Raw genomic sequence first — 23,167 nt, forward strand, 5'->3', positions numbered from 1 at the left:
GTATTAGATGATAGGAAAATTATGTTGCTCATTTAAAAAGGATTATTAAAGACCCCTTCAAGTTGGTTAGCTAATTGGCTATAAGCACTAACTTTTATTAGAATTTATGATAAATACAACAAAACTGTGATAAGAAAGTCAAGCAGTAATTACAAAAACCTTCCTTTATTATGTTTCTTCTTGTATCTATTTTTGTACAACTCTGATATCCATTAACACATTTTCAAACATTAACAGCTTAATGTACAGTCCAGAAATAGTACAAGATTTGCTTTGGCTGTTCTATATTGCATGCTATGACACATCTTTGAGAGCTGAGGGTAGGCAGGTTAATATCCTTTGAACTTTATTAGCATTTCCTGCAGCAAAGATCCTTACAATAAGCATAGTGCACTCATTTGAGTGTATTCAACAAAGCAGTAGTTGTTGTGTCTTTCGGCTTATCCCGGTTAGGGGTCACCACAGCGGAACTCCGGTCCGCTAATGTTTGGTAGTGGATTTTTACATGCCGAGTTACCAGCCCTGATGCACAACCTTCAATGAAGGCATGCCCATTCACGCATGCCTCCACACAGAAGACGCTCTAGCTGAGAATCGAACGGGACAACGTCTTGCTGTGAGGCGAAAACGCTACTGCAGCACCACTACCGCGGGTCAACAAAGCAGTAGATATTTGAATAATAGGGTTATTACAGCAGTGTAAGGTCCCTCCTTTTCATTCTACTGTTGCTGCAGCTAAGTTAGGCAGTAATGGGCATGTGTTTAATTAAGTACTAAGCAAAGGTTTTATATTTTGTTATATGACTACCTTGCAGTTTTTCATTTACCAGTAATGATCTGTTTTATTTTCTCTCCACATCCAGTTAACTGGGGGGGGGGGGTGATATATTTTGTTGCTAAGCTATAATGTTATTTTTACAACCATGTGATTTGTAAAAAATATTTTACTATTATAACAAAGAATAATCAGAGTGAAATAAAACAAATGAATAACTATTTGCATACCCACAGCTGTGTAATATATCAATGTAATAGACATTAACAACAGTTACTATTTTTCAAGAAAATCTTTAAGTTTTAGCCACAACTTAAAGGAAAGAGTAATATTAGATGTTCTCATCCTAATTATATGTAACTTAATACTAAATACAATTTTTGCCATACTAAGAAATTCAGTAGAAAAAAAGTAGTTTTACTGTTCTAATTCTTGGTTATTATTTTCCTAGGTATTATTAATATAGACCAAAGAAGAGGCACTTGGGTCCTGGGAATTATTTCAGGGATTGGAGCATTAAATAAAATCATTGACTTGGAAATATTACATCTATCCAACCAGAATGCTTGAATAATGTTAATAATTTATTTTCAAGAAGGGGAGATGACCTCACATTCATATACCATCTGTATCCAATCAGCTGTTACCTTCAGAATCACATCTCCAACATTTGATTCTGCTTGGTTTATGCATAATTGTAACCTTGTAAGGTGTAACAAATGATCTGTGCAAGAATTTTCAGGTGAAAATTTTCCAGTATACAGAGGATTTATTTTTTTCTATTGGCTTTAATACTATTTTTTTTATCTTCATAGGTAAAATTTCCATTATTATCTTTGTGGAATAATTACATAAAGTATTTTCTTAGCTTAAGAAGCCTAGTCTAAGAATTCTATAAATCTGTGATAAGTAAGACTTATTTTCCTTTGTTATTAATATTAATTAGGAATTCTGATATTTGGGGGAAAGATTCCTTATCCAAGTTAAATATTGTATTTATCTTTGAGTTTACAAAATCCCTAAATATCTGCAGTGTTAACAATTTATTAGAAATGTGATTGTATCTAGACATTAAGTGTTCAATAGAATGTATTTCAGTTCTATTTAAAAAAACTGATGCCAATAAATTTAATTATTTTGTTATTCTAGATCATTCTAGTGAGTTTCTAAGAATGTATTTGCATATGCTATTGGAAAATTGAAAAGTAATCTGGGTATCCTGGGGCAATGTTACAACTGCCTCATGTACACAAACAACCCTCTCCTCCTACCACAGAACACTAACATATGTCAGAGATGCAATTATACAGCCAAACTGGAAGCTAAGCTGTCTCCACCCAAGACTGGAACAGACAGTCAAGAGGAGAAGGTTAACACTTGCACCACACCTCCAGCCGCACACAGACCTACTAAAACAGCACTGGCAAAAAATACACATAAATACACAAAATCATACTTGGAGGCTCTAAATAAAAACCTGCAAAAGCATAAGAGACCTCCAAAGCAGACACCCAAACAACCTGCACCTCCCGTCACAAACCAGACAACAGATAAAACACAAAATCAGTGTGTCACACAATCACAGCTCTTAAGGAGAAATAACATACCTAACACACTAGTAATAGGTGACTCTATAGTCAGGCACACTGACTTCCCACTCACTAGGCTGAACAATCAGAAGGTTACTGTTAGCTGCCTGTCGGGAGCCAGAATCCGCCACATAACACAAGCACTCATGTCACTCCAGAACAAATACAAATATGACTCTGTCATTGGTCATGTTAGTGTGAATGACTTGAGATGTACCTACCTGGACTACATGAAAGAGACATAAAAGAACTCTCTGATCATGTAGCTCAGGCTGGTATGACCCTGACCCTGAGTAGCATCCTGCCCTCTCCAAGAATGATACCTCAGTATAAAGAAAAAATGATCAATTTCAACAATTGGCTAAGCTTCTGGTGTCATTCAAAGGGGAGCCAGTGTCTGTCAGCCTGGGACGACATGCTCAACAAGCTGCATTGCTTCACAAGAGATGGCTTGCACCTGTCACCACTAGGCTTTCGAATACTGGCCATGGCTCTTGCTGACCCCATAGTGCCTTTGTTAGGCAAGGCTCAAAAGTCAAACCACCTCTGTAAACAGCACAATTAACAAAAAACTGAGGGTTATGCTACTCAACGCCAGGAGTTTAAATCTCAAAATGCACAAGCTGGAAGCACTCCTCAGTATGGAGAACGTCGACATCTGTGCAGTAACTGAAACCTGGTTCAAGGCTCCAGAGAGCAACCCAGCACTACCGGGCTACAACTCATACCACACGTTTCGGCCACAGAACACGGACTGAAACACAAAAGGAGGGAGTGTAGCCATATTCATTAAGGATACCTACACCTCCAGGTTAGTGGCGCAGCATGATACCTCTGAGATCATCCATGTGCAACTAACATCAGGCAAATCTGCAGTGTAAATTGTGGCCTGCTACAGATCACCCTCCATGACCCAGGACCACCACTCCACCTTTCTGGAGACACTGGAAAACATGAAGGTGCTACCGAACACCCTGATATTGGGCAATTTCAATTACCCTACCATTCACTGGGAAAACTACTCAAGTACAAACTCCCAGGCCCAGCGCTTCCTGAAATTCATCAACTCAAATGCCCTGCATCAGCTGGTAAACTCCCCTACCAGTGGTGAAAACATATTGGACCTGGTCATCACCAACATGGGCGACAGGTGTTCCACACCGGAGGTCAGCCCATCACTGGTTAGATCAGACCATAAACTAATCAATCTGGATGCCCACACCCCACAACCACCCCCAACTAAGGAAACCACAGTAAAAAACTTTTCTAAAGCAAACTTCATCTTACTTATGACAGAGGTAGTAAGTTTCACAGCCCCCACGCTAAAGGATAACACTGCCCAAGATGCAGAAGCCTTTACAAATGCACTCTATGAGCACCTACAAGGATGCATGGATCATGCCATCCCTAGCAAAACCAAGACTCACTCCTGTAAGAGAAGGAAACCAGTTTGGTGGACCCCTGCAATAAATAGGCTATACAACAGAAGGAGGAAACTAGTTGAGAAAAAAAGCAAATGCCAAGAAGGAAAGACATCCCTGATCAGTATCAGTAAGAAAATAAGGTCCCTCATGAAATCATCCAAGGCTAACTTTGAAAGAAAAATAGCCAAGGATTCAAAAGATAATCACAAAGCCTTCTTTAGCTATGTTAAGAATCTAAGTGGCAACTCACAGGTATGCACTGAACTAGTGCAAAATAGCACAACATATACTGAACCTACTGATATTGCCAACATCCTGGCAGATAGATTCAGTGCAAACTTCACCCCCCCTCTCACCTCCAAAAGGGCCCACAACGATACTGGAAAAGTGTAGTGACCCAAAAATCACAGACGCACAAGTGAAAACAGCCCTTTCAAAAGCCAAAAACACAGCATCAATGGGACCAGATGGTGTCCCAGGCCACGTCTTGCACGAGCTACAGAACTAAATAACCCCCCACCTAAACACACTGTTCACCCTCAGCCTCTCCACAGGCTACGTGCCCATAAAATGGCGCACAGCAATGGTTATTCCTTTCCACAAAGGAGGGGCCACAACTGACCCTGGTAACTATCACCCCATAAGCCTGACTAGCCTGGTCTGCAAGACTATGGAGCGCGTCATTATGGAACTCATTAACAAAGACATTGGGAATCTCCAAACACTTGACCCAACCCAGTTCAGCTTTGTTAAGGGCAGATCATGCCTACTAAACCTGGTTGACTTCTTTGAGACAGTCACCAAGGCCATAGACAAGGGAAAGGTGGTTCACACAGCCTACCTTGACCTCACCAAGACTTTCAACACCATTCCCCACTCAGGTATTACAGAAAAACTCACCAGCCTGAACATAAACTCCTATGTCATGAAATGGGTTGCTAACTGGCTTACAGACAGAACTCACACGTTAAGAATAGCGGGCTCTAGGTCCGACTCTAAATCAGTCACAAGTGGTGTCCCACAAGGCTCAGTCCTGGGACCCCTACTGTTTGGCATATACTTCTCAGAAGTACAGGCAAACACAGGAGAACTATGGCTAACCAAGTTCGCCGATGACTGCAAACTGGGAGCCATAACTGACTCTCCAGCTGACACGGACATCCTCCAAAAGGGCTTACTGAGATGGACACCTGGTGTCAAAGTCATGGCCTCAAGCTAAATGCCAAAAAAATGCATAGTCATCCCATTCTGGAAAAACAAAACACCCACGGATTACCACATAGGTGGCAGCCCCCTTAATACAGAAGAGGTAATAAGAGATCGGGAGACCCAGGGAGATAGTAATCTCTCCTTGACAATCATATTGCCAAAATAGTTAGGAAATCCTTCTATGTGGCCCATCTAATTAATAAAGGGTTTGCATCTAGAAATAAAGAGGTTATAGTGCCCCTCTACTCATCACTCATTAGACCCATCATAGAGTATAATGCCCCATTTGGGATGCACCTCACAAGACACTTCCAACAGCTGGAAAGACCACAAAAGTACCTCACCAAGAGGATTACTGGCCTCAAACATATGTCCTATGGAGACCAACTGAAAAAAACTCTGGCTGTTCTCAGTGGCATATCGCTTACTCAGAGGTAATCTCTGCCTGACTTACAAAGCCATCTCCAACTCAGAATTGATGGACATGCTCCACCTAAAGAAATCCAAGTCACTACAAGCCACGCGCTCTAGTGAGCTAAACCTCACCACAACAATAAATAGAACATGCTGGAGGGATAGATTCTTGTCACAGAGACTCCCCATGCTTTGGAACAAAATTCCAAATTCCATCAGGCAGATACCCTCACTAACACTCTTCAAGAGAAACCTTGACGAGTGGATGGGTAACAGAAAATACACCCCTGGGATCACTTCATTGGCTCTGCTTGACAGAGGATCAGTTAATTAATCAATGGGGTGGCGAAAGCCGACACACTCTGGCTAGGCTTATAAATGCCCTCGGGCAGATAGCCTAGTACCTACCTATGAACCTATTAGGTTTTTAATACGACAATTAGAATATATGAATTTATATAAGGAATTTGATTACAAGATGTGATTCCATTTAAACAATAATCTTTTAATAGTCAAGCAAAATTGTTAGGAACTATTTGCTTATGACAATTAGTAATATGTTTGTTATTTTTAGATAATAATACCTGATATATTAGTTTCCATTATGATCATATGATTAATTTGTCTACAATGCAATATTTTTTGCAATAGTTCAAGTAGCATACAATTGAATATCAGGTAATCCTAGTCCACCTTTACCCAACCATTTGTCCCAGTCCCCTTCAATAAGCACATCACACCAAATGATATTTGATGACCTTTATTAAATTTCAGTAACATAGCTTTGATCACCAACTTCATTAATTACAACTATCCATAATATAATTGATTCTAAACACAACATAACATCCTTGTAATGTTAATCAGGGCAGCGTACCTACTCACCTGGCCCAACAAGCAGGGTCCATACCTCTGTTTGCTTACTTTACTTATGAAGCAGCATCCCATCTTACTTCATACACCATTCATTGAATTACCTTCTACCAAATAAGCAGCATCCTTACCTCAGCTTGCTTATCTATTCAGCAAGCTTCCTCCAACTACTCATTTTCCTTTCCCCAGATCCTTGAAATGAACATCCAGACACCAGAGGTGGAACAAAAGAAAATCTACTTAATAAGTGTTAAAGTGACAGTAGACAATAATAATAATAAAAACAATACATTTCTACAACCCTTGTAACACTGACCAGTACCAAATAAAAATTGACATTAGATAACCTCTGTTATGACATATGCAGATGTACCATCTATTGAAACAACGATGCAAAAAAATACAAATTATCATACATAATATAGAAAAATATAAGGGAATTGATAGACCCTCTCATCTTAATGAACATGATGGAACTTTGGTCACCAGTACTGCCCCGGCAGAGGTTAGTAGGAGTGAAAGATTGCAAAATACCTCTCGATGGAGCAATAATACCCCCCATGACAATCAAAATTTTCGGCAGGCCTATCCATCAGGGGCCAAACTGAAACAGAGGAATGTGTTCCAGAATACCAACAAGAACAACCGCAAATTCAACAAACGGAAGAGATAACAAGTGCTAATACCAGCAGTATAGGCCCAGAGGTTATTATAAATAGAACTGGCGACTTTAAAGTTTATAATTATTCCACAGTAAATATCGGTCCTGAAATTGTGGAATTCCTTGCTAAAGGGCACACCTTTGTCCCTACCCATCACCTGAACTTGGTTAAGACCATCTTGGACATTAAGACCTTCACCCGGAAACTGAACTTTAACTTAGTGATGGGTGAAGCAACTAGTAATGTTGTGGTTAATAGGTTCTACATACTAAGCATACATCCTATACTCCAAGTTTTTGAACACACATGTGAATTAGATATCAGACACATGGTTAAAGATGTTCATAAGAAGAAGTCTAATTATAAGACTAGTAAATATGAGTGGAAGTATCTTAATTTTATTAAAACTCAGGATATCCGTGTCTGTAAACCAGATAAAGGTTGTGGGTTGGTAATAATGGATAACATGGACTATGCAGAACAGATGAAACTGGTCTTAGATAACACTGCATATCAATTAAGCTCACATAACTAGGTCAACAGAGCTTATTGACAGATTAAAAGACTAATCAACGACCTGTTTATAGAGGGTAGGATTGAGTTGAACATTTTCAATTACATGATGTCATACGCTAGGTTCCCATATTTCTTTTGAGTTTCTAAAATCCATAAAAATTTGGTGGACCCCCTATGAGACCTTTGGTTGATGGCCATAATTCACCTACCTACCCATCTGCAAAGTTTGCTGATTTGTTATTAAAGAAATACTTGGAAGCTGAGGACCAAGTGTGTAAGGACTCTTGGTCATTTCTGAGTGAAATTGATAGATTACAATATAGAGAGGAGTATAATTTCCTAACGGTGGACATTAAAGACCTCTATATTTGTATTCCACATACGTTATGAAGAGTGAATAGGTTTCATGCTGAGGAAAAATAGAGCATCAGAGGCAGAAATTTCTTTAGTGATAGAACTTCCAGATGTCATTTTGTCGAATAATTATTTTATGTTTGGCAATGACCTCTATTTGCAAAAAGTGGGGGTAGCCATGGGCTCCCCATGTGGAGATAGTATAGCAAATTTAGTCATGGCTTATTGAGAGACAGAATTTGTGTTTAAACATGAAGATCTGAAAAACACTTTAGTATTCTACACACATTACCTAGATGATATTTTTATTTTATTAAAAGGTGACATTAATACAAGTAACAGCTTAGTAGACTACTTTAATCAGTCTACCCAATTTCTGAAAATTCATGTCCACTTTCAGTACAGAAGAAATTGCTTACTTAGACATCTGTTTAACAAAGAATAGGGTGAATCATTGTTTTGTAGCTAAGATTCACAGAAAGAGCACTTATTCTAATTCCTTTCTGCATTTTTCAAGCTGTCACCCTCACCATCAGAAACGGTCGGTTGTTAAGGGCCAGTTGGTGAGGGCAGCATGGATAGTTAGCCAGGACAGTGATTTCTTAGATGAATGTTGTTTATTAAAAAATATGTTCCTAAGTCGTGACTATCCTGAGGAATTATTGGACTCTTTGAAGAGGTTAAACTCATGAGGACCAATAATGTGTAAAGCCCTCTTCTTGGTATGAAGCAAGGGGATATACTCCAATTTCTTGCTTATGATGAGGTGAACCAAGTGGTTGTAGATAGCCCCCGGGATTATAGTGCAAGGGCTGAAGTTGACTTCCACCTGAGTTTCATTACTACATTCAATGTGGATAGTCAACTAATAGTTAAGGTTATACAGAAGAATTGGGAATTGTTTAGAACTAACCCTATGTTGTTTGGCAAGGTGGGTGACACTCCCAAAGTGATATTCAAAAGGGGCAAACATTTGAAAAACATTTGAAAAACATGTTGGGACAACATCATAGAAGTGTCCCCAAAATTACAGGCATGTTTAAGTGTGAATCATGTAATTTCTGCACATTTATTGATGTTGGTAATTCTTTCCATATCAATAATATTCAGTACAAATTGAAACAAAGATTCAGTTGTAATTCCAAGTATGTCATATATCTAGCCAAGTGCCAGTGTTGCCCTGCATTTTACATTGGCAAAACGGAGCGTAGACTCCGTGACCGCGTTTATGAACACCAATATGCTATCACTAAAGGAAAAATTGATAATGCCCTAGCAAAACACATTTTGTCCAATAAGGAACATAAATTTAAATATAAGGTCATAGATCAAGTGCCCATTGATATCAGGGGTGGTCCTTTGCCTCTACAAATAGAGGAATTAGAATTGTTCTTGCAAATTAATTTAAATGCTTATAATTTCCCAGGCATAAATGAGACCTGCTCTACAAGCTGTATTTTGAAATTAAAGAGCTTACAAAGATGAGAGGGTCTATCAGTTCCCTTATATTTATCTATATTATGTATGATAATTTGTATTTTTTCGTATCGTTGTTTCATTAGATGGTACTTCTGCATATGTCATAATAGAGGTTATCTAATGTCAATTTTTATTTGGTATTGGTCAGTGGTCAGTGTTACGAGGGCTGTATACATTTATTGTTTTTTATTATTATTATTATTGTCTACTGTCACTTTAACACTTATTAAGTAGATTTTCTTTTGTATTAGGTTTTAGTAGTGTTAGGTTTTTAAGAGAGGGAGTTTCTGTTTTAAACAATAGGTCATGATTGGTTTAGTTAATCACATGATATCAGGTTTTATCTTGAAATAAGACACTTTGTATCTTGTGTACTTTTATCTGAAGAAGTTTGCATTGTAAGAAGAAAGCAAGGATTGAACTTCACTGGTTTGGGATCCTCACACTCCCCATGAACTGTCCCTGACAGTTTTCCCTTGGCCCGCCTACCTACCTCTTCCTTACTTGCCCCCTATAACAACGCCATAATCAGCTCCCACTAATTAAACACAGAGCTCTAACATGCCTTACTAAGGTGATTACTCAGACCCTCCTTGTGCCCCTTTCCAATGGCAAGAACATCCATCCTATCAAAACATCACCTGTCAAATCCCCTTTTCAATCCACCGCATGATGCCTTCTGCACTTCAGCAATCTGCAAAGAAAAGAAAAAACAATAAATTCTATGTGCACACAAACCAATAATTACTTAACTTGGAGGTACTGACAAGGACCCCTGCCACCCTATCCAGTGTCGGCACCAAATTATGGCACCAGCCCCCCCCCCCTTTTTTTTACTATGACTCATATCCGCTTAGACAAGAGTGATAAGTGCTACCCGCAGAAAATGAGCCGAACATGTCTAGCTTGTAACAATCACCAAGCCAGTAGCCTAATAACTTCCTATGATACTAAGAGTGCTGTGACTCCACTCCACCTACTGAAACCCCATCCACATTGACGTGCCTTAATGAGCACTAAATAAAATGCATTACCTGTAACCTCATCAAGCCCACTGCGGGAACCCAAACTCTTACCTATAGCCAATGGCTGTTGCTCCCTTTTACTATTGAATACAAATGCCCGAAAGCAGGGTCAACTTTCAATGTTAATCTAACATACTGAATGATTAATAGAACAAACTGTACAACCAATTAACCCTGAGATCACAAACTCAAATGGCTATCCTTCTCTAACTAGCAGTGTAAATCTTCTACCAAAACTCAACAACTTTGAAATTCACTTACTTCCATCAGCAACTGTTGCCCACTTGTGCTCCCAATGTGTAACCTCCACACTACTGCTTCCATCATCGGCAAATTCACTGTGTATCGCCATAACTGGTACTCAACACACCACCATCTACAAAGAAAGGACAAAAGTAAATTCTCTAATATATAAAGAGAAAGCTCCACCTTATACCCACCTAATATAAATTACAGCCACAGTGTTCCAAGACCCCATCTGCAAGAAAGAAAAGACATGTAAATCATCCAAAATACATAACACACATTCCAAAACATCTTCAAGGACAACCTATACTGCCAACCTGGGAAGGAATGTACCACCGTCCCTCACATCTTTGACAAAGCAGCCATAACTGAAGCTATGCTTCCAATGACCCTATCAAATACCCAAGATAAATTTTACTACCAGTCGAGTATGTTAAAACTAAACCCCACACATGAAGGGACCTATCAATATCCACAACCCGGGTAACCCTGCGATTCCAGACCACATCCATTAGTGCCCTATGTAAGCCTAGCTAACTTATATTGTAAAACCATCTGCCATGCTCTTAACCTTCTATCTCCAAATGAGGCACACTAACCAACATAATATGGAACAAATGGACACAATGTTGCAAACCTAATAATAGCTAACTAGCAGCTTATAAAATACAATCAGGCATTATTTTAAATATTTCTCTTACAAACTTAAAAGGTTGTTAGAACAGGTTGTGGCAGCATAGATATTCATAATGGTATGAAGTCCGCAACTCAAATGCCTGTCATTATTTCTGACTACAGTCTTAAGACTTTACCATAACTTGTCAGAAGACACCCTTCTCAGGAAAGTAAAGGGGAAAAAGTGTGCAGCAAAATCTGAACATCCTGCATAAATCTATACCAAGGACTTTCAGGGAAATTAACTCATCTTTATATTGCAGTTGAAGTTGATCTGAACCTGAAGATTTGTAACATTTACCAATCACCACGCAACAACTGCATTGTATATTGATGGTATGCATCCCAACAACCCTTTCTGCTAATTACCCAACTTAAATGAAAACTAAAACAACTTCTTGAGATTAATTTCATAATCAATACCTAAATACTAAAGTTTTTGCTCCCCTGATGTGCAACTTCACAACAAAACTAAGCTACAAACCGATTTTCTCTATCAACTACATCTAATCCCTTTTCACTTGAAACCCTGTATTAGTACTTAAGTTGGACATCCTAAAAATTTAAATATCCAAAAGCAGAATTCAGCTGTAAAATAAATAAATGATGACACTGCAAAGAATGTAACCTCTTCTCCCAAATTAAGCAAAACCAAAAGACTCAAACCACCAACTTTGTAAATATTTCAGAACATAGAGAATAAAATTACAAGCACATGTTTACTGAAATGAAGCACATACTGTCAAAGTCACATACAGGACAAAATGTATAAATATAATAAGACAAACAATACTGATGTCACACAAATATTACAAAAAGTGATATTCCAACTACACCAGCAACCTAATTTCAAACACAAGTGAAAAGGCATGCACTCACTTCTTTCATAGCAAAGCTCCAAATAAAAGCAAATATAACAACCATATTGCACCCTCACATACCAACATGCAGACTACACTATAAAACAACAAAATGTTCCTACTGTTCTTGTGGTCTCATTGGAGCAATTTATTTACAGGCATGTACAGAGTACCTACCATGCAGACATATGAGACAATGACTGATGGAGTGCAGCTGGAGTCCGAGAGCCAGCCATAGGGCCTACGACTCGTAACTGTTTCACCAGCCCCACCTCTTCAGTTCACTGACTCAGTCAACAAGCTCAGTCTCCCTCAGCAACCATTCTCAGATTTCCCAAATTCAAGATGGCGGTGCATTAGATTACAAGCGAGTATGCAAGGTGCCAGGCCAACAGCAGCAGAGAGGTAGTCACTTTCACTCACTGAGAGAGAGATCAGGGACATGGGGAGCCATGGCAGGGGAGGGGAAGCAAATAGTATAAACTGAATGAGGGAAGCCTATACATCAGGTTGGCCTTTTTTTTTTCACTATGTGTAATAGTCTAGCCAGTAATATACAGTAACTGGTGGTCTGACCTACTTGTTACCAGTTGCTGGGCAGTGAAGAAACTGATCAAGTGGCCCTGAAACACCTGCATGGAAACTATTCTGCTATAGTTTGTTGTCGTGCTTGTACTTCTGTGTGCAGTAGTGTGGCTATTCCTGCCAAGAAAATTCTGCCAAGCAAGATAAGTCAACCAGCCCACAAAGCGGCCATTGCAGCTCCCTCTAGCCCCCAAACCACCACTAAAGAAACCAAGACTTTTTTTTGTATGTTTACCGATTTAACTGCTGACATGCTGATGTACTTGCCTCACCACTCAGAACACTCCAGGAAGCAGGACCTACTCAGCAGACCAGAAAGGCAGCTTATTTGCTTACTGATAATGGCTATTACTCCGGATGCCCTCCCACCAGTGTCTGAAAGCCCACGAACACAAAATACCATCAATGAAGCTTCCCAGCACCACCACCCCCACTTGACCTACTGCTCCCACCAGTGCCCTGCAACATCACTACCCCACAGCCCTACCAACCTAGGGGAAAATTTTTCTACATCTTGAGCAGGTGAACCGCATAACGAATCTCCACAAATGAGTCCTCCCCGACAATGCACAAATCCCCCACTCTCCTCGACCAACACCTCCGCAGCCATCCACCATATGCTCACCAGCCAAGCAAGACAGCCAGCCATGAAACACCGAAGAAAGATGACATAAAACCTCCACCAAACTGACTCCACCATCCACATTCACTCCCACTCATCACCAGCACCATCTGCATAAGGCAATCTACCATCTGCAATGAAACCAAGACACTCCAACTCCCACTAGGCACCCAAACCAAGACCGCCAAAGTTGTAAACTCTCTTCCCTCCCCCCTTTGTTTTAACTATACATTAACCAAGACAGTCCCCATACAAAACTGCAGCTCCTGCCAAACACTATGGCCCCCCTACATCACCGTACCACCGATCAGACCAACACCAAGACAAATCCTAACCAACCACAGTCCAAGGCCTACCTGCACCACAATAACCCCAGGTCGTCATGGATGTACTTGCTGCAAGGATAGCAAGTTTGCGCCAAAATGAGATTGCTTAACCCAACTGCACTAGACTAAACCTTTTAAGCTCCTCCCCATCATTATCTCATTTCCTCCCAACCATCCCTGCCTCCACTTAACCATTTCTCCTCCCCAACCCACTTAACTCCCCCTAATATCAACCTAACCCCCCCCATGAAGATGTCCCGGGACACCTTGGTTTGTTGCCAAACTTCATTTGAGTGCCAATTAAAAGAAACTGTTGGGTTTTTTGGCTGTCAAAGAAACTTAAGCAGGATGTTATTAATCTTTTTCATTACTTTTTTTGATTAAGAAAATTTTAATATTGCATCATAGTAAGTAATATTTTAGGGAGAATTGCCATTTTAATTAACATTAAGCATTACTCCGTAGTAACGAAAAATGTATTCCAAATTGCGACTAGACTTTTAATTTTATCAATAACCTATTGAAAATGCACTTGTATAATTTCCTTACTATTAGATATAATGATGATGCCAAGATAATTAATTTGAGAGTTATTCCAATTTAAATCAGAATATTTTGTATTTTTTTAATTTCTTATTGAATAATAATGTAATAATTTTATTATTAAACTTAAAGTTTAAAATATTGTCAAATTGTGTCATAGAACTAATTATATGTTCAAGTGATTGTTCTATATTTCCTTTTTGTAAGCAGAATTCCATCTGCAAAGAAATGAATCCTTAGTTCCAAATCATCTTCTGTTTTTATACCATAAATAATTTTGTTTGACCTAATAAAGTTAGCAAAAAGTTATGTTATTAGTGCAAATCAGTGAAGATAGTGGGCAACTTTGTTCAGTACCTTGTTGTAGTTTAAAGGAATTAGAATGAAAGGAACTTATTATGATGTAAGCACAATAATTAATGTAAAACTGAAATTAATGCTATTAACTCATTTCAGAAAATGCTTTAAATAAATAAGGCCAATTGACTGAATCAGAAGCTTTGTGTAAATCAAGATTAATGAAAGAAAGCTCTTTTTTATTTTTATTTGCATAGTCTATTAGTTTATGTATATTACCTTATGCTTGACAATTTAAAATAAAACCTGCTTGATCATTGTTAATTAATTTTAGTATTATAAAATTAATTCTATTTGCTAAAATAGACACAAATGTCTTATAGTGAACATTTAGGAGTGACATGGGTCTATAAAAAGAACATTTTGTAGGATCTTTGTCTTGCTTTAGAATAGGTAAAATGAGGGAATATTTCCATGATGGAAGAACCTCTGAAGTAGTTTTTATTACCCTAAAAGCTTTTTCCTGTATGACTGTGTTATCTGGTAATAGATTATATAGTTCAGGTATAAGATCATCTAAACCAGGAGCCTTATTATTTTTTTAACTTTTTAATTTTTTTTTTAAATAAAAGGTCTATCAAATGTATTCAAATGTTTACTTGTTATTTTATTCTTTACATTTTCCTTTAGGAAAGTATCTACTATCTCATAATTTACTAAGCTATTTGAATTTTTAGGGTTCAGGTGCCTGGGCAGCGAGATATTTCCCTGTGGTACATTTGACTGGGGGCACATGCCTGAAGTGACATTCAGCTGCAGAGAAATATCGCTGTTTGCAACTTCCCTATGGGCAAACAGAAGCATACCCTCCCATGCCCACAACTTCAGTAACCAAATGCACAGGGGGAAAACAATATCCATAGTCCTCAAGGGAACATGAGACAGTAGGCAATATGGCAGGCATCAGCAGCAGGCTGGCCAGAGGGCATGTCAGTGGCAGTAGAAATGCAGTGCACAATGGGCAGCGCCTTTATAATTGGAGTGTGTGAACCACTACCCCCTTCACAGTGTCTAGGGAACATTACCTAAAACACATACTTGAGCATAAATGTGACTACAGTATCATGCAGGATTTCCTCCATGCTGTAGCACACTTCTACATGTTGTAGTTACATAAGTATGTACCGTACACTGAGCACAACTCTCATTACTTCTTCTGCCACCATTCATTTGGTTATTAAAGCTGTGAGCATGGCAGGGTGTGCCTCTTTTTGCCCACAGGGAATTTGCAAACAGCCATATTTCTCTGCAGCTGAATGTTACTTCAGCCATGTTTCCCCAGTCAAACGTACCACAGGGAAATGTCTCGCTGGCTAAGTGCCTAAACCCAAATTTTTATTTATATTTTCATAGAACATTTTAAAGCACTCAAGAATACCCTTAATATCTCTTTTGTATTATTTATTTGTAATGTAATTTATTTCATGTGATTTAGTGTACTCACTTTTTAGATCTAATAGCAAGTTTATGTAAACTCGATGGGTCCACTAAATATGTTTGAAGTTTTAGTTTTTCAGGTTTACTAGCACTTTATTATTGAGAATTTCAATATATTTTATATTCATTTTCTTTTTTAGTTCAGACTGACTAATAGTGTCATTCGGTTTTAGGTCTAACTTTATTTTATCTATTGTAGTTTGAAATGTATTGAAACCTTTATCCCATTTTTATTTTATTCATATACCACCATGCAATTCTACCATTTAAGTAAGTCTTTAGTGAGGCTCAGAGGATGATATAATTCGCTTTAGTGAGGCTCAGAGGATGATATAATTCGCTTCACCATTTATATTTAATTCTGTAATGTTCTTTATCTCATTTACATACCACTCTTTAAAACTTTTTATTTTAACAATATATGGTGGCAGCCTTTTATGATGAATTAAGACATTCTTTTTTAAAAGTATAATGAATACAATAGCATTGTGATCTAATAAAGGAAATGACACTATGGAAACTTGTATTGTATTTGAAATCAAATTGCCTGTAACAAAAACCTTGTAAATATCTATAAGAATAATGAGTGTATTAAAGCAAATTGACTTTTCTTAGTTCACATATTTATTTTAAGTTCATAAGGTTTACAAAATTTGAGAAGTGTTTAGCTGAATATGTGATTCTATGTTTCTTATTACCAGTGGTATCCTTATCAGATAAAATGCAGTTAAACTTGCCAGGCATTATGACCTCACCTTTCATATAATAGGGTATGGTGTATACATAATTGTTTGTATCTTTAGTTCCTAGCCCTGGAGTCCAATAAGAATTTCTCAAAGTATGTATTTTCCTATTCCATTCAATTACAACAATTCTTAACATACCATTTTTATCAACATAAGTATTTATTACATTAGGTATAACTGAGGAATTCTTCCACAGTATGAGAGTGACTTTTCTTTTAGGTCTAAAACCAGAGCCTGCAGAATTAAATAATTCCTGAATGATAATTTATTAAATTCCTCATTGAGTAAATGTGTTTCTTGTAAACATACTATTTGAGCTTTATGTAACTTCAGGTTTCCCCTCTTTACTGGATTATTTAATCCATTAATATTAATAGATGAACATTTAAAATCAGACAAGAGAGCATATTAGTAAAAATAACTTTTATGTAAAGAACTATTAGATACTTTAAAGATAATGATAAAGACCATTCAGCTATGGATGAAACATTTAAAACAATTAGAATATTATCTACAATACAACCTTTAAACATTCTACCATGGAATAACATATTCTTAGTTTGTTAATAAAATCAAACAAACTACATTTCAACCTCCCCATTAGACTAACTACACTTAGCTCAAGCTTCTGATTTATGCATGTATGTTCCCTGTCTTGATTTAAATCATTTTAAGAAAGCCCTTCATATGTTATCAAGAAAGAGCGAACAGGCTACTTTAGTCCTATTTCACTTAAAATAAGCCATATTAGGTATCACAGCTCCCATCTTCTCTAATAACCTCTTCTTGGTCCTCAGACTACAATAAGAAGGTTATCAGATGTTAATTTCACATTTGTTATTATAAAGGTCAAGAGCTTGCATATTATTATTTATTTTATTTACTGAGCTTAAAATTATTTATACAACAATTTGTTAGCTATATACATGTCTATTTGTCCCTATCTCCTTCTGTGCCTACTTATACTATCTATCTTATACCATTATTTAAATGAACTATGTACTTTCATTAAAATCCATATGTACTATGCTGTTTGAAAGTACAGATATACTGTCTCTTATATATTAAGAAATCATTATTCTAGTTCCTAACAATAAAACCTGTATTGAAAGAATGCTAGTAATATGTGATAAGAATTCAGCTAGTAAAGGTGTTGATGTGCTAGTTGTTTAGTGACATTACATTACTTACTTTTGGGTAGGTAAAACAGTCAGTTATGTGAATTAGAATGCAACTTAGCATACTTTTTTTTTGCTATCATTTTAAATTCCAAGTAGTGTGTGCAGTGACACAACACAAAACCATATTAGAACATAAAATGTTTGTTTTTTTACCTAAGTTTCATCATATTGATATTTTGCATTTAATGATATGTTTGTTATGACTATTTAAGCTCTATTTGGAATTAATTAGCTTTCCTTATATGTGTAACTTAAAATAAATATATTTGAAATAAGAAATAAAAATGATTTACTATGTAAAAAGTGCTATCGTTATGTGATTCGTACTATTCATAAACTTCTTTATGTTAATAAATAACTGTATTTAGAGCACAACCTAGAGCTGTTTACTGAATTTCCTGTTTGCACTTATTTTTAAAATCGTTTTTTTCTCAAAACTTGCATTTTATCTGTCTTTGGCCTAGCACTCTTGTGTGGGGTCATTTACTGCACTGTTATAACTTGTTGATCAAAAAACAAAAAAATCTTGCTTTTTTCCCACTTTTCTGAGATTTAAAAAAGTTCAGTTACAGGCTTGCTGTTCTTGAACTGTTTGTAAGTTTCTGTGAGGCCATTTTTTGCTTGGGCTAAAGGGAAGTCTCTCTGTTGATCAGTGGCAGTGAAAAACATTGAGCAGCCTGCCTGCCCCTGTGAGAGTGGTTACTGACTTGAAACTGTAGTTTTATTGGTCATTTTGGGTCACTTCCAAAACTCCTTCATCTTCAAACTATTCCTGGCTCCACAAAGTCTGCTCTTCACTTTTCTCTCTTTAAACACCATATTCTCATTCTAAGGCCTAATCCTACAAGTTAGCACTATTAAATCTACAATTACCCTGTCCTCTATTGGTCCATCTTAAATTTAGTTTCCCTATATCACTCTAGCATGTCCAAAGGTCAGTCAATGGTTTCCTCTCCAGTCCAGCTGGTGAATCTGGGAATTTTGAGGCAATGTTACAACTGTCTCATGTACACGGACAACCATCTCCTCCTCTAAACAGGTTCAAATATATGTGAGAGATGCAACTATTTAGCCAAACTGGAGGCTGAGCTCTCTCATCTCAAAACTGGTGTAACCAGTCAGGAGGAGAAGGTAACCTCACACAACACAATTCCAGTATCACATAGTCCAACCACATTAGCGACTAAAAACACAAAATACACAAAAAAACATACCGGGCTAAAAAAAAAAAAATACTTAAGCAACAGAGACCTCCAAAGCAGACAACCAAGCCTCAGAACAAAAACAAAACACACACAACACATAGCCTACAAAGTCAGTGTGTTAGCAAGCCACAGCCTTAAGGCTGAATAACACACCTGATACGCTGAATAAGGTCAGAGAAGCGGTGTGCTGCCTGTCGGGTCCTGTGCTACAAAGCACGCCACATAACGCAAGCACTCACTCAAAGCAAATACAAATCAGTCATTGTGGTCATTACATGTGTGTGTGATGACTGACCTCCTTCTCCCCCCCATGAAAAGAAGAGAAGAGGAGCTCTCTCTGATCATGTAGCCCAGGCTGGTATACCCCTCTGACCTTGCAGCATCTCTTACCTCACCTAGAATGATGCCACAGTACAAAGACAAAAAATGTTGGTGTCATCAAAGGGGATCCAGTGCACCTGTCACCACTGGGCTTCTTTATTGCAAAAGGCTCTTGCCACCCCCCCATGCCTTTTTTTTGCAAGGCTCAAAAGTCAACAGAAGGAAGTCCTCAAAGAAGACACACACAAAGCTCTCCTCAGTATGGAGAACATCGATATCTGTGCAGTGAACCTGGTTGGTTCAAAGCTGCAGAGAGCACCCCAGCACTACCCGTCTATACCTCATATCATGCTTTTGCCCCCCAAAACCGAAAAACCACAAAAAGGAGGGGAGTTTCCATATTTATCAAGGATATCAGAACATGAAGATCTCTCTCTCTGAACATATATTATTGGACTTCAACTACCCAAAACATTGACTGGGAGCATACTCAAGCCCCAGCACCTTAGCCCAAATACTAGACCTGATTATTAACATGGGGATCTATGCTGCCACACCAGAAGCATATCCTCATTGGTAAGATCAGACCATAAATTAATTTCACTGGAGCAAAAAGCTAAATAGGAAGGCATCTCTGTCTAGGAAGGCATCTCTGATCAGAGATGGCCCCCAGGTTCGCGCCCTACATGAACATATGTGTCCACAGTGACGATATAACAGGTCCCCCACTCCACAAAGGTGGAGCCCCAACACTAGAGATCCATACATTCGGCTTTTACAGAGGGCATCGGCTTTTTGTCAGGCAGATCATGCCTTTTGAACCTGGTTGACTCAAAGCCATAGATGAAAGGAAGGTAGTCCACACAGCCTAGGCATCATAGATAAGCAGCTTCCAGCTTAAATAAAAACCCTGTCACACAAGATGGGGCAAAAACTGGCTCAAAGACAGAACTCAGAGAGAGGAGTGCTTGAGCCATCATGTCAGAAAAAAAGTCACACAAGTGATCCACCAGGTTCTTCTCTGACCACCCTCTTGTTCGGTATATACTTTTCCAAGGTACAGGCAAACGGTCTCACAGAGACAGATAACTGGCCATGGTGCCAAAAAGTATGGTTTAAAATAAAACAAATGTATATGTACCTTTTAAAAAAACAATGTGCCAATTAATACCACATAGTAGGAAACCCATTAAGTACAGAGAACAAAGTGGGTTAGAAAGACCTCTACATAGCCCACCTCATCACAAAGGGTTTCACATCTAGATCATCATCAGGCCCATCATAGAATACAATACCCCTTGCTTTTGAGATGTACACCCACACCCAGCAATTAGAAAAAAACCCCAAAAGTATCTCACCAAGAGGATCAGGGTCTCAAACAGATGCCATATGCTGCTTGGTTAAAAAACCAAGCTCTACTCAGTTGCATACCGCCTACGCTCTCCATGCTATCTATACAATACACAAAGCTATGTCAACCAAAATTAATGACATGCTCCACTCCAAAAATCTAAATCCTTAGAGCCACAGCCCGAGGGAGGGGACCTGAACGCACACAGAAATAAATAGAACTTGCTGGGAGGACAGGTTCATAACCCAGAGGCTGTCACTAGACAGAGGCACAGTAGACAGTAAACTAAACCTTAAAAAGGGCACAGTATACTCAAATCAAGGGGTGGCGTAAGGCATACAGAATCGGGCTAGGCTTATAATTGCCCCAGGTCAGATAGCCTAGTATGAACCTATGAACCTATGAACCTAAATCACTATTACAGTGAGAATAAAGTAATTTGTCATTCATCTTTCAGTTTTTACTGTATTTGTATTTAACTGGCTACTATTCCTTGTTGTATTTCTTTTGAGAGATGTAGACAAACTCCCGTCCATTCCATTAATTTTTTTCTTTATTTCTGCTAAAAACAAAATATGTGTTTTAATATTGTTTTTCTTTAAGTCCATTATAGGAGGTACAGGTGCTTTTGTGTTTGACATTACTGAAGTGAATAATCATTGTCAAATCTTATAATGTTTTCTTTTATTTTAACTGGATAGTTAGCCCATGCTCTTTTTTAAATCAAGATCTTTATCTTGTCTAGAAAAAAATCTCACTATCACTGACCTTGGTGTAGGTGGTGTTTTCTTTATTGATGAATTTTCAAGTGCTTTGTGTACCTTCTCAATACCAAATGAAAAAGCTTCAAGCAGGTTCATTGTCTTAGGCAGCCAGGTATTTAGAAATTGAGTCATACTGTCTCCTTCCTATTTCTCTTGAATGCAATAAATCCTAATGTTGCTCCTTCTGGATTGGTTTTCTAGATATTCTATTTTTTCTGAAAATAAGTTATTTTGTTTCAGGAGTAATTCAGCATTATTCACGCTCTCAGTCATTCTTCCATTTCAGTCAGTCATTGTTTCTTCTATATTTGAAATTTGTAAAGATTGTTGTTTAAGAGCTTCACTCAGCATTTCTACCTATTTTTTTTACATTCCCCCTTAATGTTGTCTATTTTGCTTTCCAGTTTTTCCATCTTTATAGAAAGTTCATTTATGTTGTTTAGTATAGACTGGATGTCTCTCTTCATTATATTGTCCTGTATACTGGGTTTAGAGTGACTCATTCTGAGGGAATTAGTTTCTAGATAGGAAAAAGTGATGAAAATCGTCTCAAACTTATTTTTTCTGGCAGCAGTGTATTTAGAATTAGTTTAATTAAACATTCATGAAGTTTTGAAATGTATTCTTTATATTTTCTTGCAAAAAAATCCTGTCAGATATGTTAAAATGAAGCAGACTAAAACTACAGTGCTGTTAACTGCTCACCATTTTGGCGACATCCACCATGATGTGATTTTTTTTCATATATCTGTTTTTTACCCTTTGCTAAGAACATTTTCTTTTAATACATCCCTGTTTGTCACCATTAGGGGAAAAGCAAGACGGGTGTTGAGTGCAATCTGCTTTTCCTCTTATGACACAAGTCAAGGATGCAATGTTGTGGTTTTACAGATGTCACAATGAGGATTGAATTCTATCTATTACAATATATCAGTCCTATTTGCAGATGTTCATCATATTGATCACTGCTGTTGTAGCCATAACTATATGGGTTATATTCTGGCAAGGATATAAAAGCTGGCCAGCTTACAAAGCTTCAGGGCATTTTCTTGGTGACAAAACTTTCAAACAAGTCGAGCTGATCTGACTAAAAGAAACGTTTGGAAGTGAAGCCCTTCATAGCTTTACTTCTGATGATGACTATGTTCCTTTTGGGGCTTTGGAGGATCAATGGTCAGCTTGCTCTTTCCTTTGCTGGGCAGATAAGGTCCTTTTTGGTTAAAAAAAAGCTTCCATTTTTTTAATTTTGTTAATGTTTTGTTACTTTCCTCGTCAGAAAAGTTATTTTAAAACTGACAGTTTTGTGTTTTAATGGACTGTCTCAAGACTGTAATGTACTTTTAAATGGAACACTCATTTTTCCCATCAGTTTAAAAGTAGTGTAAAGTAATTGAAAAACATTTTTTACTGTGAAGAAGTTGTGTTTACCTTTCTTTTATGCAGCTGGCATAGTGCTTTAAGGTGCTTTACACTGTGTTTTTCTGTCAAAAAAAGTAACGTTTTTGAACTGGTGGTGTTTGTCAGCAATTGCTGCTTGTCTGCCTTGGGAAACAGACACTATTTTCAGTTTGACCATAGAACCGACTACCAGCCCCATGGTCAGTCCTTCTTCCAGCCACAAAAATTAA

At 37.8% G+C, this 23,167-nt stretch overlaps 1 protein-coding gene across 1 annotated transcript in view; it reads left to right on the forward strand.

The window, feature by feature from the left end:
- The window catches only part of LOC122803660 (protocadherin-9-like), a 2,559,623-nt gene that overhangs the window by 257,091 nt on the left and 2,279,365 nt on the right, over nucleotides 1–23,167 (forward strand). The window lies entirely within an intron of this gene.

This window comes from Protopterus annectens, chromosome 5.part1 (genome assembly GCF_019279795.1).
Source record: "Protopterus annectens isolate FY-2018-M chromosome 5.part1, PAN1.0, whole genome shotgun sequence".
Lineage (NCBI taxonomy): Eukaryota > Metazoa > Chordata > Ceratodontiformes > Protopteridae > Protopterus > Protopterus annectens.